This window comes from Peromyscus maniculatus, chromosome 14 (genome assembly GCF_049852395.1).
Source record: "Peromyscus maniculatus bairdii isolate BWxNUB_F1_BW_parent chromosome 14, HU_Pman_BW_mat_3.1, whole genome shotgun sequence".
In the NCBI taxonomy this organism is placed as follows: domain Eukaryota; kingdom Metazoa; phylum Chordata; class Mammalia; order Rodentia; family Cricetidae; genus Peromyscus; species Peromyscus maniculatus.
In genome coordinates this window covers 60,490,181-60,505,521 of record NC_134865.1, presented here as the reverse complement: position 1 = coordinate 60,505,521, position 15,341 = coordinate 60,490,181, and the positions used below count along the sequence as shown (strand labels likewise).

Here is a 15,341-nt window from a genome sequence, read left to right as displayed (position 1 = left end):
TTTCCAAGATTGAGAGAAAAATTAGTGAGATTCATGTAGTGTGGTCCCAGCATAGGCTTTGTATATAGTAAGTGGTCAATATATTCTAGGTTGTTTTTTTTTTACTTCCAAAATGAAAAGGAATTGGTAGATGAGAAGTGTGTGTGTGTGTGTGTGTGTGTGTGTGTGTGTGTGTAAGAGAGAGAGAGAGAGGGAGGGAGGGAGGGAGGGAGGGAGAGAGAGAGAGAGAGAGAGAGAGAGAGAGAGAGAGAGAAGAGGGCAATGTATATATGCACAGTATTGAGAAAATTTATGAGTAGCTAAGAAGTGTCACAGACAGAGTGATACTAGATTGACTAGGAAGGCAGCAATATCCACTGAGCTTGGGACCTGGTTCCTGAAGGAAGCTGCTGAGCTACCTAACCAAGCTAGTGATTTCTCTGTTCAGATAAAGCAGTCAGCGTAATTTCCAAGGGCTGGGCAAGTTGTGGCTTACTCCTTGTCACAGTTGATAGTTCACAGTGGTTCACAATAGTCTCCATTAGAGCATTGCAGTTCGCTCTGTTTACAAGGAGGACATCACCAAGGAGGAAGATGCTATCCCTTTAAGCAGGGGCAAACTCCTGTTCTACACAAACAAGCAACCTGTATCCACAAGAGCCTGATCAAATCCATCATTACAATAGTCTTGGTGCCATGAAAGGGTTTTACCCAAGAAGTATTTCCTGGAGTGTGGCATGGATATCCCCATGGGCTCAAGGGATAGCCAATTCGAATGTGGACATTGGAATATACTGATGCTGACTTGTAGGGGTATATGCCTACTACCAAAAGTTCAGGATTTCTTTTTGTATGTACTGGTTAATGTCATTTTGGTAACACAAAGTCAACTACACTCACACCACAGCTATATGCCAATAATACAAACATCTTGTCCATGACAAGATGAAATTTAGCCATGTAAATATCCAGGAAGAATATTCAAGAATAATAGTCAATATACAAGTCTTGAGTCTGGTACAGGCTGTTGGAGTGGAGTGGGTGGGAGATATGAAGCCAAAGGTGGGTAACAGGAAGTAAAGACTGGAAGAGACTTAACAGTCTCTAAGAATATGATCAATGTGTTGAGTGAGATATGATAACCAAGTCAAAAGGCAGCATCCTCCAAGAGAGAGGAAACTCCAGTCTACCTAACTCTAACTCATTCCAGGTACCACTCCACTGGATCAGAGTAGCATAAGACACTCTTCCATACTCAAAAGCATCACAGACTGGTGGAGGACAAGTGTACTTTGGAGACATCAATCATACTAGAACCAGATTGTTTGTTGTGGCAACACCCTAGGGACGGGGGAAAGCAACTGCTTGACCGCAGTGCCTACCACAGGACATTAGGACATTGTCATAGAACAGGAGTGGTGAAATGTCTATACAAAGAATGAACCAAAGAACAGAATTCAAGAGCCACTATAAGGTCCTTTGACTTCTGTTCCATACAGAGGCTTCAACATGGCCCCACTGTATACAAGGACATCATTGCTGAGTACTCCCTCAGCTTTTCAAGATGCCACCCCAAGTAGTCCTGGAAAACAAATCAATACCTGCCTAATTGTCTGTTGAAACCCATGAATAAATGAAGAACTACAATGTCCAAGCACACACACCAATGAAAGAGCATTGTGTGAATTTACCCATCCTGCTTTGTGGTGACGACAGTAATCTATATAGATGAGCCTTTACCTTCAGACTCTTGTCCTTCCCTCTCAATCAGATTAGCATTGGAGACACCAACATCCCTAAACTGTGCATCAGGAGGAATCTAAAGGGCTGACTGAGAGAAGCCAAGCTTTCATTCTCGTAGGTACCAGGCAGGTCTAAGGCAGGAATGATACCACTAAACCACTCCATCAAGATGATACAACATTGACCGTCAGCATTATCTCCTAAAGCTCTTGAACTAGGGACATTACCATGACCTTTGAAAATTTCCCCAAATGTCCAAAAGCTATATATGACCTCACATGAGGTATCCAAAGCCTCCAGCCAACTTCTGCCAGCAATTATCTTTTAGCTTTCTTCATCCATCGAGCAGAACATGCCTCTGAAGAAATCCCATTTCCTCAAGAAATGGGACAAAGGATAACAGAGAACCTTCTTCACCCAGTCAGCCAATGGCCACCCACTCCTGAGCCACAGGTCATCACAGGCAGCTGGGGACCGGCTGGTTGGCTCCAGAGCCCATAAGGAAGGTTGAGGATGATACTGAAGCTCCAAACACTTATCTGTTGTGTGGGAACCGAGCAAGAGAGGGAAAGTGAGTGACATTATCTAATTGCCAGCTAATTTACATAATTATTGAACAGCACAGTTTTTATGTTGGGTGAACATCTTTGCAAATGTCTCATATTCCGGCTGCTTAGGATGCAAGGGAGACCTCACACAACTCTGACATGTGGGCCATTCGCCACAAGGATGGTTTAGAAGATCTGGCTGCCATTTGCCCTCCCCACCCACTCCTTGCCTTTTCCAATGGCCATGGGGGTTTAGCTTGAAACAGACTCAAAAGATAGGAAGTTGTCTACAACTAGAATGGTTGGGATGATGTTCATCCTCTACCCAGCCTTACAATGCCCAGGTGGGGCTTTCAAACGTTCCTATAGAATCTAGAACCTTCTTAACTGCTTTTTAGACCCCTCACCAGGACTGCAGAGGCTCTTTAAGGGCTTTATGTTGGCTTTGATCCTCACTCACTACATCTCTCATTCCAGAGTTGAAAGATTTTTTTACCACCAATCCCAGTTTGTATCATTCAAATGAAATTCACCTTGATCTCAGATCACACAATCCAGGCTAGCCCATTAGGGCATTCCAATCTCTTGGTCACAGTAAATGGGTTAGAGATAAGTCTGCCATCCAAACTGAGTCAAATTAGAGTTAATGCTGGGACTTTAAACGGAATTATTTGGGACATGACTCTCTTAGTCTTTCTACCTTGTTATTCTCAAAGTCAATACTTAGTGACAAATACCACTCTTATTATTAAAGATAATCTTGTCTATGGATGAAGACAACAAAAAAAGGTAAGAGCCAAAAGAGGCATAAAGACAGATTTCTAATGGCATTGTTTTAAAATCTAGATCCAATGAAGCCTAAAGAGGAGTGGATCCTAGGACTTTCTTTACATAAACTGAACTTAATTTTTATTTAAACAAGTTTGAGTGGAGGTAAGACCAAGAGTCCTGATAAATACTATTCTAGTAATACTGGGCTATCAAAAGCTCCCCTCTCATACTGCCCCATCTGTATCTGAAGGAACTCTCTGTGACTTGAGACTCACATCATGTCCTCTCCCCGAAACAAAGCTTTGGATCCCCATCACCCATAATCTTGGGCAAAGGCATGCTTCTTCTCTCACTCTGAAGGTAGGTGGAGGTTTATTCTTACTCAATAGTCTCAGAAATTAACTCCTTCAATTAAATCACAACCACCACCACCCCCTGACACTCTGTCTACCTTAATACACAAGTAAGGCCCTGCTACAGGCAATGAGGGTCAAGGTACAAATTCTGTCTAAGATCTTAAAGTAGTATAAAGAAAAATGGAGAACATGGACTTTTGAGTCAGGCAGAGCTATACGTAGACCCAGATTCACATCATCATAGTCACTTAACATTGGGAAACACCTTTAAGTGCTTCCAAAAGAGGGAAGGGGTTGATAATTCTTACCCAATAATTTAATTTTGAACTCTATCAATTGTAAAACTGTGTATATGCATGATGATGAAAAAACTGTGATTATATTTCTGTCATAGTTGAACATTTATAAATCCTTATAAATAAAATATATAAACATTTATGTTTATAAACATATAAACAATAAAACATATAAAGCTAAACATTTTTAGATACTCATGACTTCATGCCCCTACTAAGTAGGTACCAACAGAAATGCTTAGTATGTCTAAAGACATCTGAGACTGTTCATAGCCTTATTCTCCATAGTAGAAGATCACCAAACTTCCATCTGCAGCAGAGAGTACATACAAATTTTAATTTATACAGGCAAAATGGTGTCGAAATTTGAAGGTGACTAGTCTTCATTTCTAGACACAGAATGGATGAATCTCACAAGCATAATGTTGAAACAAGCATAAGACATGGAAGAGAATGTACTGTACATGTTTTGTTTATACAAAACAGAAAAGAAGCAAAAATATTTATTCTATGTTATTGAACATCAGTGGTTACTTATGAGAAAAGGGCAGAAGAGGTAGTGGAATTTGTTTCAGAATCTGAGTGATGCTGCAGGTGTTTACTGTGTGCAAACTCATAGACTGAGTACCACCTTCTGACACATGTGTCTTTCTGTATATTTCAATAAAAAAAACCACATAGTATACTGCCTCACACATACTACATGATAATCTAGCCACTTTCCTATGTCACCTGGAGAAGAGGTTTGTTTTATTTTGGGGGGTTGGGTTTTTTTTGTTTGTTTGTTTGTTTTTGTTTTTGTTTTTTTTTGTGTGTGTGTGTGTGTAAAGGGTTTTAAAGAAAGTTACTGCTGGTTTCTGTTTGTAGGCTGGGACTCCTTACTCACACTTCCTAAGATAAAGCCAATCTCTCATCTAGGAAACTATGAACCAATATTCCTTCACCAGGCCTTGCAGATGTCCCTGTGTCTCTCAGTCCATTCACATGCTGGTCCTCCCTTTCGCAATTTGTCATGTTTAAGAAAGCCACTCCACCTTCTACTGTCATGTCTACCTGCCAAACTGCTTCTACACACACATACAAACACACACACACACACACACACACACACACACACACACAAGTTCCCCCATTTTAGAAGTGTCTCTGCTTCCCCTTCAGATCAGGGAAAGGACAAGAGTCCCTGAGGATCTCAACTCCCATCTGTCAAGTGGATTTACAGAAAAGGTATGTGTCAACACTGGAAAAGGTGACAGACATAGAAAAAGAAAAGAAACTTTTCCTTTAACCTTGAACTTCAACATTCTTTTTACTTAAAAAAAATAAAAATAATTCCCATAAAAAAATAAGAAGTGGTGAATGGACAGATGACTGACTGGTTAAGAGCACTTCTTGCTCTTCCAGTAGACACAGTTTGGTTCCCAGTACCCAATTCCGATGGTTCACAATGCCCATAATTCCAGCTCCAGGGAATCTGACACCCTCTCCTGGCCTCCTCAATTGCCCCACAGACCCACACTCACACAGATGCATACATGTGAATAAAAATCATTAATACTGGGCCAACTTCCATTCTTGTCAGGAATACTAATCGATTGCAGGAGAAATATGCCAGAGTAACATCCGGGCCAGAAGCCAATCTTCTGGACAAGCCTCTCACAGGATGAAGAAGGTGAGATTGACTAAGACTTGTCACTGACTAAAGAGCAGAAAGCAAAGAAAGTGGGACCCTCTTGAGAGGCAGGCTGAGGTAGGAGAGCAGGTCAGGCCCGCTCTGCGTTTTCCTCAGGTGCTTAGATGAACAGGAAGGAACCCTCTGGTCTCTGAGCTGGCACTGAGAGTGTATGGATGAAACTGCGGAGATCCCAAGGGATCACGGTAGGCTTACTCTACAGCCTGCATCTAATCAAACAAGTTCTAAGGGTGATAATGGAAGGTTTTACAACTTGATCCTCCAACATAACAAGAACAAAACTTATGATTTCTAGCTATGTATTCAACAAGAATTCCGGAATGAAATTGACCCAATGTCTCACTCGTGTGTGTGTGTGTGTGTGTGTGTGTGTGTGTGTATGATATATACATCTTTTTGTGGCTGCCAGAAAGCCAAATGTAATCTAAGACTACATAAACCATAGATGAGAGAGAAGATGGTTGTCTTTGACAGTCTGGTGCCTCTCACTGTGTTTTTGTTTTAAACTCCACTCTTTGAGAGAGGTGTAGGTAAGCTGAGGGAAAGGGGTTTTTTCCCTTTAGTTATCTTTTTTAAACCATGAAACACTCATGTTCCAGATACAAGGATAAATTTTTTAAAAAGCAGTTCAAGTCCTGCAAGGCAGTTTCATGCTAATAGAGTAAAAAACCATGAATCTAAGCAATTTAAGATGGAAAAGTAAAGGGATGAGGCAGGCTATGAGCATGGACTGGGCATACCATGGGGCAGCCTCCAGGGTCCCACATAAAACATAGAGGCTTATGAGATAGCAGCTGCCAACATGGACTCCACAGCCAGACAAATCCAAGATATGACACCTGATGCCTGTGTGACCTTGAGCAAGATGCATAGCCTCTCTGTGTCTCAATGCTTGATATGAATCATGGACATAATAACAGAGTACATACTTAGCTCAGGTCCACAGTGCTCAGCACAAATAGAAATCCAGCCCCTGTGGGATGCTTCCATTATGGTTAATGTTTGTCCTCAGGGCTCCTATTTCAGAATGGCTAATATGGTTCCACCTGGCCTGCTCAGGGACAGTATTCAAGACAGGTGAGCTTCTTTGAAATTTATCCCAATGTCACAGACTTGTAAAGAGTTATTCCTGAAGGCTGAGGGAGAGTCCAATTGATAAAGTGCTTGCTGCACAAATATGAATGCCTGATCCCCAGAACCCACATAAAATGTACTAGGCGTATGCTGAATAGTCCCAACACTAAGCAGAAGGATCTCTAGGGCTCATCAACCAGCCAGACTACTAGGTGATTTCCAGGCCAGTGAGAGACACTGTCTTAAAAACAAGAACATTACTCAAGATAATCCTCTGACTTCTATACGCACACATATGTACACTGTGTATGCACATGTCCATGCATACACAGACACACAATGAGTCATTGCGGAGTCTCTTGGGAGCCTTTGGAGATGGCAAGATTGGGGGCTTACAGAGACATCCATCAGCTGCTCAATCAGGGTCTTTGGTAGGAGACCGAAGCATTTCTTAAGTTGGGAAATGGACAATAGGTTCTCCATTGACCTTTGGGTGGAGTTCAGTTCAGTGAGTGGAAGGTCTAAAAAGAGTACTTATGTCTTGATCTTACAAGGACCTCAAGATGAACCAATTCTCCATAGCCTGGAAAGGGCTGGACACCTTTTGGTGGATATATTCAGGGCTAAGTGAGTATATACATGGAATATAATAGAGTCCAGACAAAGTCCAGAGATGGTCCTGGGCTGATGTGGCCAGAGGAGAGTCTTCTGAGATGAAGAAAGACTTGCTTTCATGGAAATTTGAGGGACAAGTAAGACAAAGCCAATGGATAAGAAGTCTGAGCCAGGTGTAGTAAGGCACACCGGCAATTCCAGCATTTGGAAGTCTAAGGCAGGAGAATCACCATGAATTTGAGCCTGTCCTAGGACACATAGCTAGTCCTAGCCTAGCTAAGCTTAGATACATGACAATATCTTGTCTCAAAAACTAACAAAAGAAAGGAAGGAAGGAAGGAAGGAAGGAAGGAAGGAAGGAAGGAAGGAAGAGAGACAGGGGGAGGGAGGGAGGGAGGGAGGGAGGGAGGGAGGGAGGGAGGGAGGGAGGGAGGGAGGAAGGAAGGAAGGAAGGAAGGAAGGAAGGAAGGAAGGAAGGAAGGAAGGAAGGAAGGAAGGAAGGAAGGAAGGAAGAGAAATAATGGAAGAAGGGAAAGAAGGGAAGAATGGAAGAAAGAGACAGACAGACAGACAGACAAATAGTTCTGGTTGGTGTGAGAGAGAGCACTAGACTGAACTTCAGAGTCAGTCTTTCTCAAACGCGGAACCAAGTCACTATATAAGAAGCTATGTGGCCTTTCCAGTTGTGTCTCCTATAAAACGGGGAAACTGGTGGGTTCACTTTCAAGGATGCTAGATATCAAAGACCACACAAAGCAAAATAATAATCGCACCTTACTACCAGATCTTAGCAAGCTCCTAAGGTTTATAAAGAAGCCACTCGTGGCATTAATCTCTTCCCCACAGGCCACCATCACTCCATCTCCATCCAGAACCCTGAGCTATCTGAGGGCTAATATACAACAGTTAATTTTTCCTTGCAGATCATAGAACTTGAGCCTTACAAGGTGCTGATGGAATCCCAAGCACCGCCCAGCCCCAACCACCTGAGGCAGCCAGAAACCCCAAAAGCTGGGATCATTCTCCAAGCAGCCAACTCTCCTCTCTTGTCCCCTCCTCTGCTTGCCAGTGGGCCTCCCCATCCTGGAGTTCCCAGCTATGAGGTAGAAAGCCATCTGGCTGCTTTGAGAGTTAATAATTTATAATGAAGATAATCACCCTTCAAGATCCTCGCCTCTTGGGACCATTAAAAAAGATTCAGTCGAGAGCCTGTGAGTTCTTTACATGAGGGCATGGGGAAGGGGAACAGGGAGGGCTAGAGGAGAGGAAATTGGGGGGAAATAAGAGGGACAGATAAGCTCGCTGCTTAGCTGATCCTTCCCCTGCAAGAGGGTGGGGAGAGAGGGCAATTATTTAGCCCTAGAAGACTATCGTACCCAGCTTTCACAGCACCAGCCCAGCAAGGGTGCAATTTACGGGTCTTTTCTCCTACCCAACTCTCTCTACACAAAGAGAGAAAAAAAAATCAAACGAATGCAAGGGAAGGGGAGAAAGACACAGACAAGAGAAAATAAGCCTGCCTAGCAATTACGTCTAGGGCTGCTTGGAGGGCTCTCTCTGTTCTCTTTCCAGGACACAGTAAAGCTCCCACTGTGCTAATTATTCCCATTATTTGACAATTTCTCTATTAACAAAGCAGGAGGTGTCGCAGCTGGCAGGGGGAGAAGAGAACGGACTGGGAGAGGCTCTGGACAGACTCAGGCCCAGACAAGGCAAGACAGATCCCTGGTTCGCCCTTGGTGGTGTGTGGGGCCTGGCATGGCACCTCTGCAGTTGTGCCTCAGGCAGCTGGGGTACAGGCCATAATACCTGCAAGTTTGTGCATGGGGAGAGGGAAGCGGAGCAAAGGCAGGAAGAAAGGCAGGGGCATACCCACAAACGCTGTTTCCAGAAAGTTACAATAGAGGTAAGGCTTAAACCTGGAGACCAGGAGTCACTACACAGCCTCTAAGAAGGGAATAGTATGGATAAGCATTCAGAACAAGGCTAATAGTAATTTGATCCTCTTGAGATTTTGGAAATCCCTGGAAAGGCTGATACACTATCCTTCTGGCATATACATATAACAAGTACAAAAGTAATACATGCCTCACACTATGCTATTTGTATTAACGTTTGAAGTCACTTAATCCTGGCTGATTAATAATCAGACTACAGATCTGCTTTTGCTAGGAAAATCATCACCTACTAGCATGAGGCAACCAGAAGAGCCTACAGTAGTAACCATGATGGTTCTTGTTTTAGAGATGAGCAAAGAATGTTCCCAAATTATACTCAAAGCTAATACCAAGCAGATCTCAGAGCCTTGCTTCCAAGACAATAATGTTAAGAAGGAGTGTAGCCATGGGCACCCTATCCACTGCACAGATTTACCACTTACAAGAGTAAGAACTAGACCATTAAGAAGTTCATCATTCAAATGCAGTAGAGGTCGCAGCCATTAGGGACTTGCTGAAGAAAGTATCGCCCATGCTCGTGTGCTTCCCACTTTATGTAAAACACTGTGATATGAGGGGTGCCATTCACAAGAAAACAATAAAAAAATTGTCTTAATTATACCTGCAAGAACTAAACCCCCTCCCCTTGGTTTAGACCCAAGATGCTGCTCTAAGATCGCTACCAAAGACCACACAAGGAGTCTTTTAGCACTACAAAATGTAAAATGAAAACTGCACCATGAATAAATAAATTAATTAATTGACAGAACTAACTCTGCTCCAGAGTCCATGCCAGATCCTCTCCCAATCTTCCATCTCTAGTTTGCTGTCTTCAGACACCCCAGTGTCCCCTGATAGTTTGATAGGATATTCTATGTTTGGCCCTACATCCCAAAACCTTGCTGTACCCTAATCAATTCAACTCTATCAGTGTTTTTCTTTTCATTCCTAGATGAGGCATCAGCATTCAAATGAGGCTCCTTGTGTCCATCTTTGCCCCATACAGAGTCTTGCCCACTCAGCTATCAGCGTAACTGTTTGTTTGTTTGTTTGTTTGTTTACACAGAAAGCATTTTTTTTATTAAGATCACTTCAATGATTTTTTTCAGCATGCCCAGACTGAAATCCAGAACTTTCCAGTGCAGCCATGGTCAACTTGCCCATCCCAATCGCATCTACTATTTCTCTAACCCTTGCTCAGTGTCCCCCAAACACAGCAGCAGATTAGTATTTTCAAGACTCTCTAAACCCAACCCAACCTCAGAGCCTTTGAATTTGCTGCTCCTGCTGTTTGAGATGTCCTCCCCAAACTTTCTCATACCTGATCTTGGTGTCCTCTCAGTTCCCCACTCCTCTAGTGAAAATCCCTCTGCAGCACTGGTTAGCACTCTCCAGCCTTCCCTTCCTATAACTCTGTAGTAAAATCATATCCCTCTGCATCTCCACATCCTACCACCTGCCTAGGAGCTGAGAAGAGGTGGTGCAGATAACTGGACCACAGGCCCAGCTTTGCTCGGAAAGTCACCCCATAATAGAGTGAGGGAAGGTATCTGAATCAGAAAGTCCTCTGATCAAATACACCAAGAGCAAACCAATTCTAGAAGTCTATTCCTGTCAGCCGCTAAGGAGATCCGGGCAAGTCAGTAACTGCTATTACTATCATCACTACCACTATCATCATCATCACCATCATCAGCATCATCATAATCATCACCATCATCATCACTATGTCATCCTTAGTCACACTATGATTATAGAGATTTCTACAATAATATTGTTTAAACAATTGTTCATCCTTTGCCCTATTCCTTTTGCTAATTACCCTTTTCTATTTAGCACAGCTGTGTCCAACCCTTAACTCTTGTGACTTGCTTTTTCTGAGTGGGATATTAGCAAAAATGAAGTAAGCAGAGGCTCTTCGTCTGCTTGCTCATCCTTGCTCCATCACCACAAGAACATGCCTAAGCTTGCCTCCTAGACGATGAAATACACAGGATAGAATTCAGTCACCCTAGACATCTTGGCCAAGGCTTGAGCTCTGTTAGATTCCAGATTTTCAACCGCGGGGTAGCCGGAGAAGAAAGGCAAAGTCCTTAGCTCCAGATTTACTATGAATACATACAGTAGATTAAGAGGAATAGGGTTCAACTTCACTCACTTTGGGAAACTGTCTCCTCTGAAAGCCACCACCACACAAAACCCCAAAGTAGGTCCTGAAGAGAACCCTGGGCTGAATGGTGTTCCATGGCCAACAGCCAGCACAGCTCCCATGTGTGTGAAATGAGAGTCTAAAGCAAGCAATCAATGTCCATTGAAACCTTGATAGTTAGCAGGCAAGAAAGAAACACCTACAAAGTAGAAGATACATACAGCAATGACCTCATAGGCCCCTTTAAAAATAGTACATGCTAATGTGTGCAGCTTAGGTCAGCATATACAAAAGACTCTCTCGCCTAACTTTCATAAAAGTGTTACTTTTTTTCTCAACTCATTTTACCTATGAAGAAGCTCAGAGACAGAACACCATTTGATGAGGAAATAATATAATTAAATTTTAAATTCAAGCACTTGAACAATAAATAAGTCCTCATGTTTCTATTTTTACATCAAACCGATAAGAATTGTTTCAAGGATCTTTTAGATGAAACTTATACATATGTGACTGGCCCTTTCATATGCCCACAGAACACTTCCCTAATCTATCAGGTGCCTGTGGTGCCTCAGAATCCTTCTCAATCTAACAGTGTAGCCCCTGCCACAGACATTCATTTCATGAATTAAAAATCGCACAAAGCATATGAAATGCAACCCATGGGTTGATCCTGTGGTAATTAAATACATTTGGTAGTACACAGAGGGCCCACCAATGCCGGATTCTTCTGGTAATGAGTTTATATGTGAGAGCAAAGCCCCTCAGCTAGGGCTGCTAATTCAGAACTACAATAACTCAAATGCAATTTCCGTTGTCTTAAAAAAAAAAAGAGAACTTCAACACCATCTTTCTCTACAATGTCTTCATTTTAGTTAACAGTAAAAGAGATTTTCAATTTTTAAAATAGAAAATTAGTACCCTTTTCAAATTAAGGCTCAAAAAATTAATGATTCTACCTGCATGGCTTCAGCTTGGGAGCTCTAAGAATAATGCAGGAATGTTTATGGTCCTTTGTTTATGATACATTATTATACAATCAAGACTAATACAACCTGTAATTTTGCATTAATTTTCCCACCTTACTTATTAGTATCTATTTATAGCTCAGCTTTAAAAAATGTGCTATGCTTGAAAGATAACAAAACTTCATCTGTTAAAATTTAAAAAAAAAAACACCCTGTAACACCATCTTTCTGCCAAGCCTGGCTGGATATACATTATTCTAGACTAGATAAAATCTTCATATATTTCATACTCATATGAGCTTGCACCTACACACACACACACATGCACACGCACACGCACACGCACGCACGCAAAAGTAAGTTCCTAAGGAAAGATGAGAGAGTCAACAGGTCACAACACCTTATTCAACAAAATTTGCATTTACTCATTGATTCAAAAAAACTCTAATAAATACCTACCATTTTCCTACCAATCTAGAAGGTCTCAGAGTCCAAAACATTCTAGTCAGAGCTCAGCAAGCTAGGGGAAATAGTTACATGAGCAACAATTGATATGGAAGTGGATGAATACATAAAGAGTGGGCAGTTTGACTCAACTCAGTCTCAGGGACGATATCTTCATTGAATGAAAGTCATAAACAGAGACGGGAAAACATCAATGATCCTGGGGTATTCAGGACGCCTTTCTCCCTGGCTGGAGTGCAAGGTGAGGGAAGAATGGAGAAGTGTAATAAACTGAAAAGCCCTGTTGGGAACAGAATTCCCAAGGCTCTGGTTTACAAACTAAAGAGTCTTGGGGAGACATTGAGAGAATTTTAAACCAATGAAATGATGCACAAGTTGGGTTCTAGATGGTATGGGGTCCTGTTTTGAAAGGGACACATCATGACCTAGAGAGAACAAGGATAGGACTTTAGCTTTTATGGAGCAGATATCAAAGAGGACGGCACTTGGCCCCCATTCCTCATTCTTAACCTTCCATGGTTGTTTTCTACACACCTCAGCACCCAGGCTGACCCCCAAACTGGGGCTGTATTGCAGCTAGGTAGATAACTCAAGAGACAGAAAGCAGCCAACAGCCCCCTTCCAACCTGTGCTCTGCCTTACATCTGCCTGGTTTTGAGAAATCCCAACTGTATCCTGTTCCAGTTGTCCTAACCTCTGACCACATCCCTATACAATTCAGTACTCTCAACCCCAAACTTCCCCAGGCAGATAGATTCCTAAATGCCTCAGATCCTCCCCATAGTGCAAGGTTCTCTGGATATAGTAATCAAACCAAAAGTTTAGCAGGTCCAAGCTAATCCGCAAACCTCAACAGCCTCCAACATCACTAGGACAAAAAGATGACCAGATGTCTGAAGCCACTGGGTGCTTTAAAAAGTAGCCATAGCATCCTAAACACAGGAAATTTTCTGAGATGTGATTACATTTAACACAAGTGCATCCAGGAAAGTGGGATGGGGAGGACCTTCAGAAAAAAATTTTACAAGGATCAAGCTACCAGAATCAGTCTAAACCAGTGGTTCTCAACTTGTAGGTCACGACCCCTTTGGGGTTGAATGACCTTTACGCAAGGGTCGCCTATCAGTATCCTGCATATCAGATATTTATATTATGACTTATAGCAGTAGCAAAATTACAGTTATGAAGTAGGAACATAATAATTTTATGGTTAGGGGGTCATCACAACACAAGAAACTGTATTAAAGGGTCACTGCATTAGAAAGGTTTAGAACCACTGTTCTAAACCTTGATTTCCAAAAATTTGGTCTTTAGAAAACCATTGCCACAAGATGCTCTAAAAAAAATGCTCAGCCCTAAAGGGAACATATATACCATAAGACCCCCACCCCCGACCCAAGGCTCAGAGATCAATGCAGTAAGAGTGTAAGAACCATAGGCCATGGATGACTATACAGAGCATTGTCTTCTGCACACAGCAAGGTAGCTACACAAATGAAACCTGTAACCGCATATACAAAGCCTAGACAAGCCTAAGCCATACCAAATCCCAGCAATGGAAAGCAGAGCTAGCTACACAACTCCACCCCTAGCCTGCAGTTAGTAACAACTATTAGCTTCTGAGAGAGGGAAAAACAGTTTTGTCTAAGAGTGTAGCCCCTGGTAAGTGACCATGCTCCAGCAGAAGACCACACATCCAAGAACAATTGGTGTTAAAGAATGTTATTTTTTTTTTTAGAATGACACAAAGTTGGAGGAGTAGATAAGCAGGGTGGATCTGGGAAGAGCTAGGGGAGGCAAAGTGAATATGACCAAAATGCATTGTACAAAATTCTCAAAGAACTAATTAAAAGTGTTTAAAAAAAAGAAAGGGGAAAGAAATCTGTTTGCCTGTTTTAAAGAACACAGTGAACAATAGATGTGGAAAGTTCCAAAAAGCCTGGAGGAAAAGGGGTCTGAATGGTCCAAGTCACCCCGCCCCCACTTCTGCAGGTGGACAAACTGAGGCTCGAGACAATCCAGTGTGGCTGGCTCTTGTATTGTTAGTCACTGTTCCCAAAGCTGCAAGTGCAGATAGGCGGCCATCTGGCAAGGGCTCTGTCTCATTGCAATGAAGGCCTAGTCATCCTGTTTAAAATTCAAGAGGTCCCTAAATATTTGCTGAGTGACATTACCAAAAGACAATTCTGAGTTCGTTTTAATGAAGATGGATTCACTAGCTTATGAATTTTCCATCATTTATTCATTCATTCATTCATCCACTTAAACAGACTCACTGAGCACTCTTCTGTACATTCTGTGTGAGCTGCTAGCCTGAGGAAAGAACTATAATTAAGACAAGCCAGTATCTCCTCTCCAGGAGCATAGGACCTAGTGTAGGAGGGAAAGGCAAAAACATTGGAAGGGAGTGACATGATCTGAGAAGAGACAAAGGTTTGAGGTGCCTCGCTCCCATCCATCCTTCTTCTAGTCTCTCTTTCCAAGGATGAAGTAGTTCTATTACTGTATCTCCACTTAAATAGTTTCCTTCCCACACCCACCCTCTCACTTCCTTATTTGTAGTGCCAGAAAAAAAAATCCCAACACCCTGTCAGAGTAAAAGCAATTGTGAAATCCCAAGTATAGTATGGAGCTGTGTGACCAGCTCTCCCTGGAAACATCTCCTGGGAAGAAGCATCTGCCCTGTTCCATGAGAGGGAAGAACTAGGTAGCCAGGGCTCCTTTCAAGGCCATGCAGGGACTGATCT

General features: G+C 42.4%; 1 protein-coding gene across 15 annotated transcripts in view; it reads right to left on the bottom strand.

Moving 5' to 3' along the window:
• The window catches only part of Nrxn3 (neurexin 3), a 1,618,850-nt gene that overhangs the window by 1,550,138 nt on the left and 53,371 nt on the right, over positions 1-15,341 (bottom strand). The window lies entirely within an intron of this gene.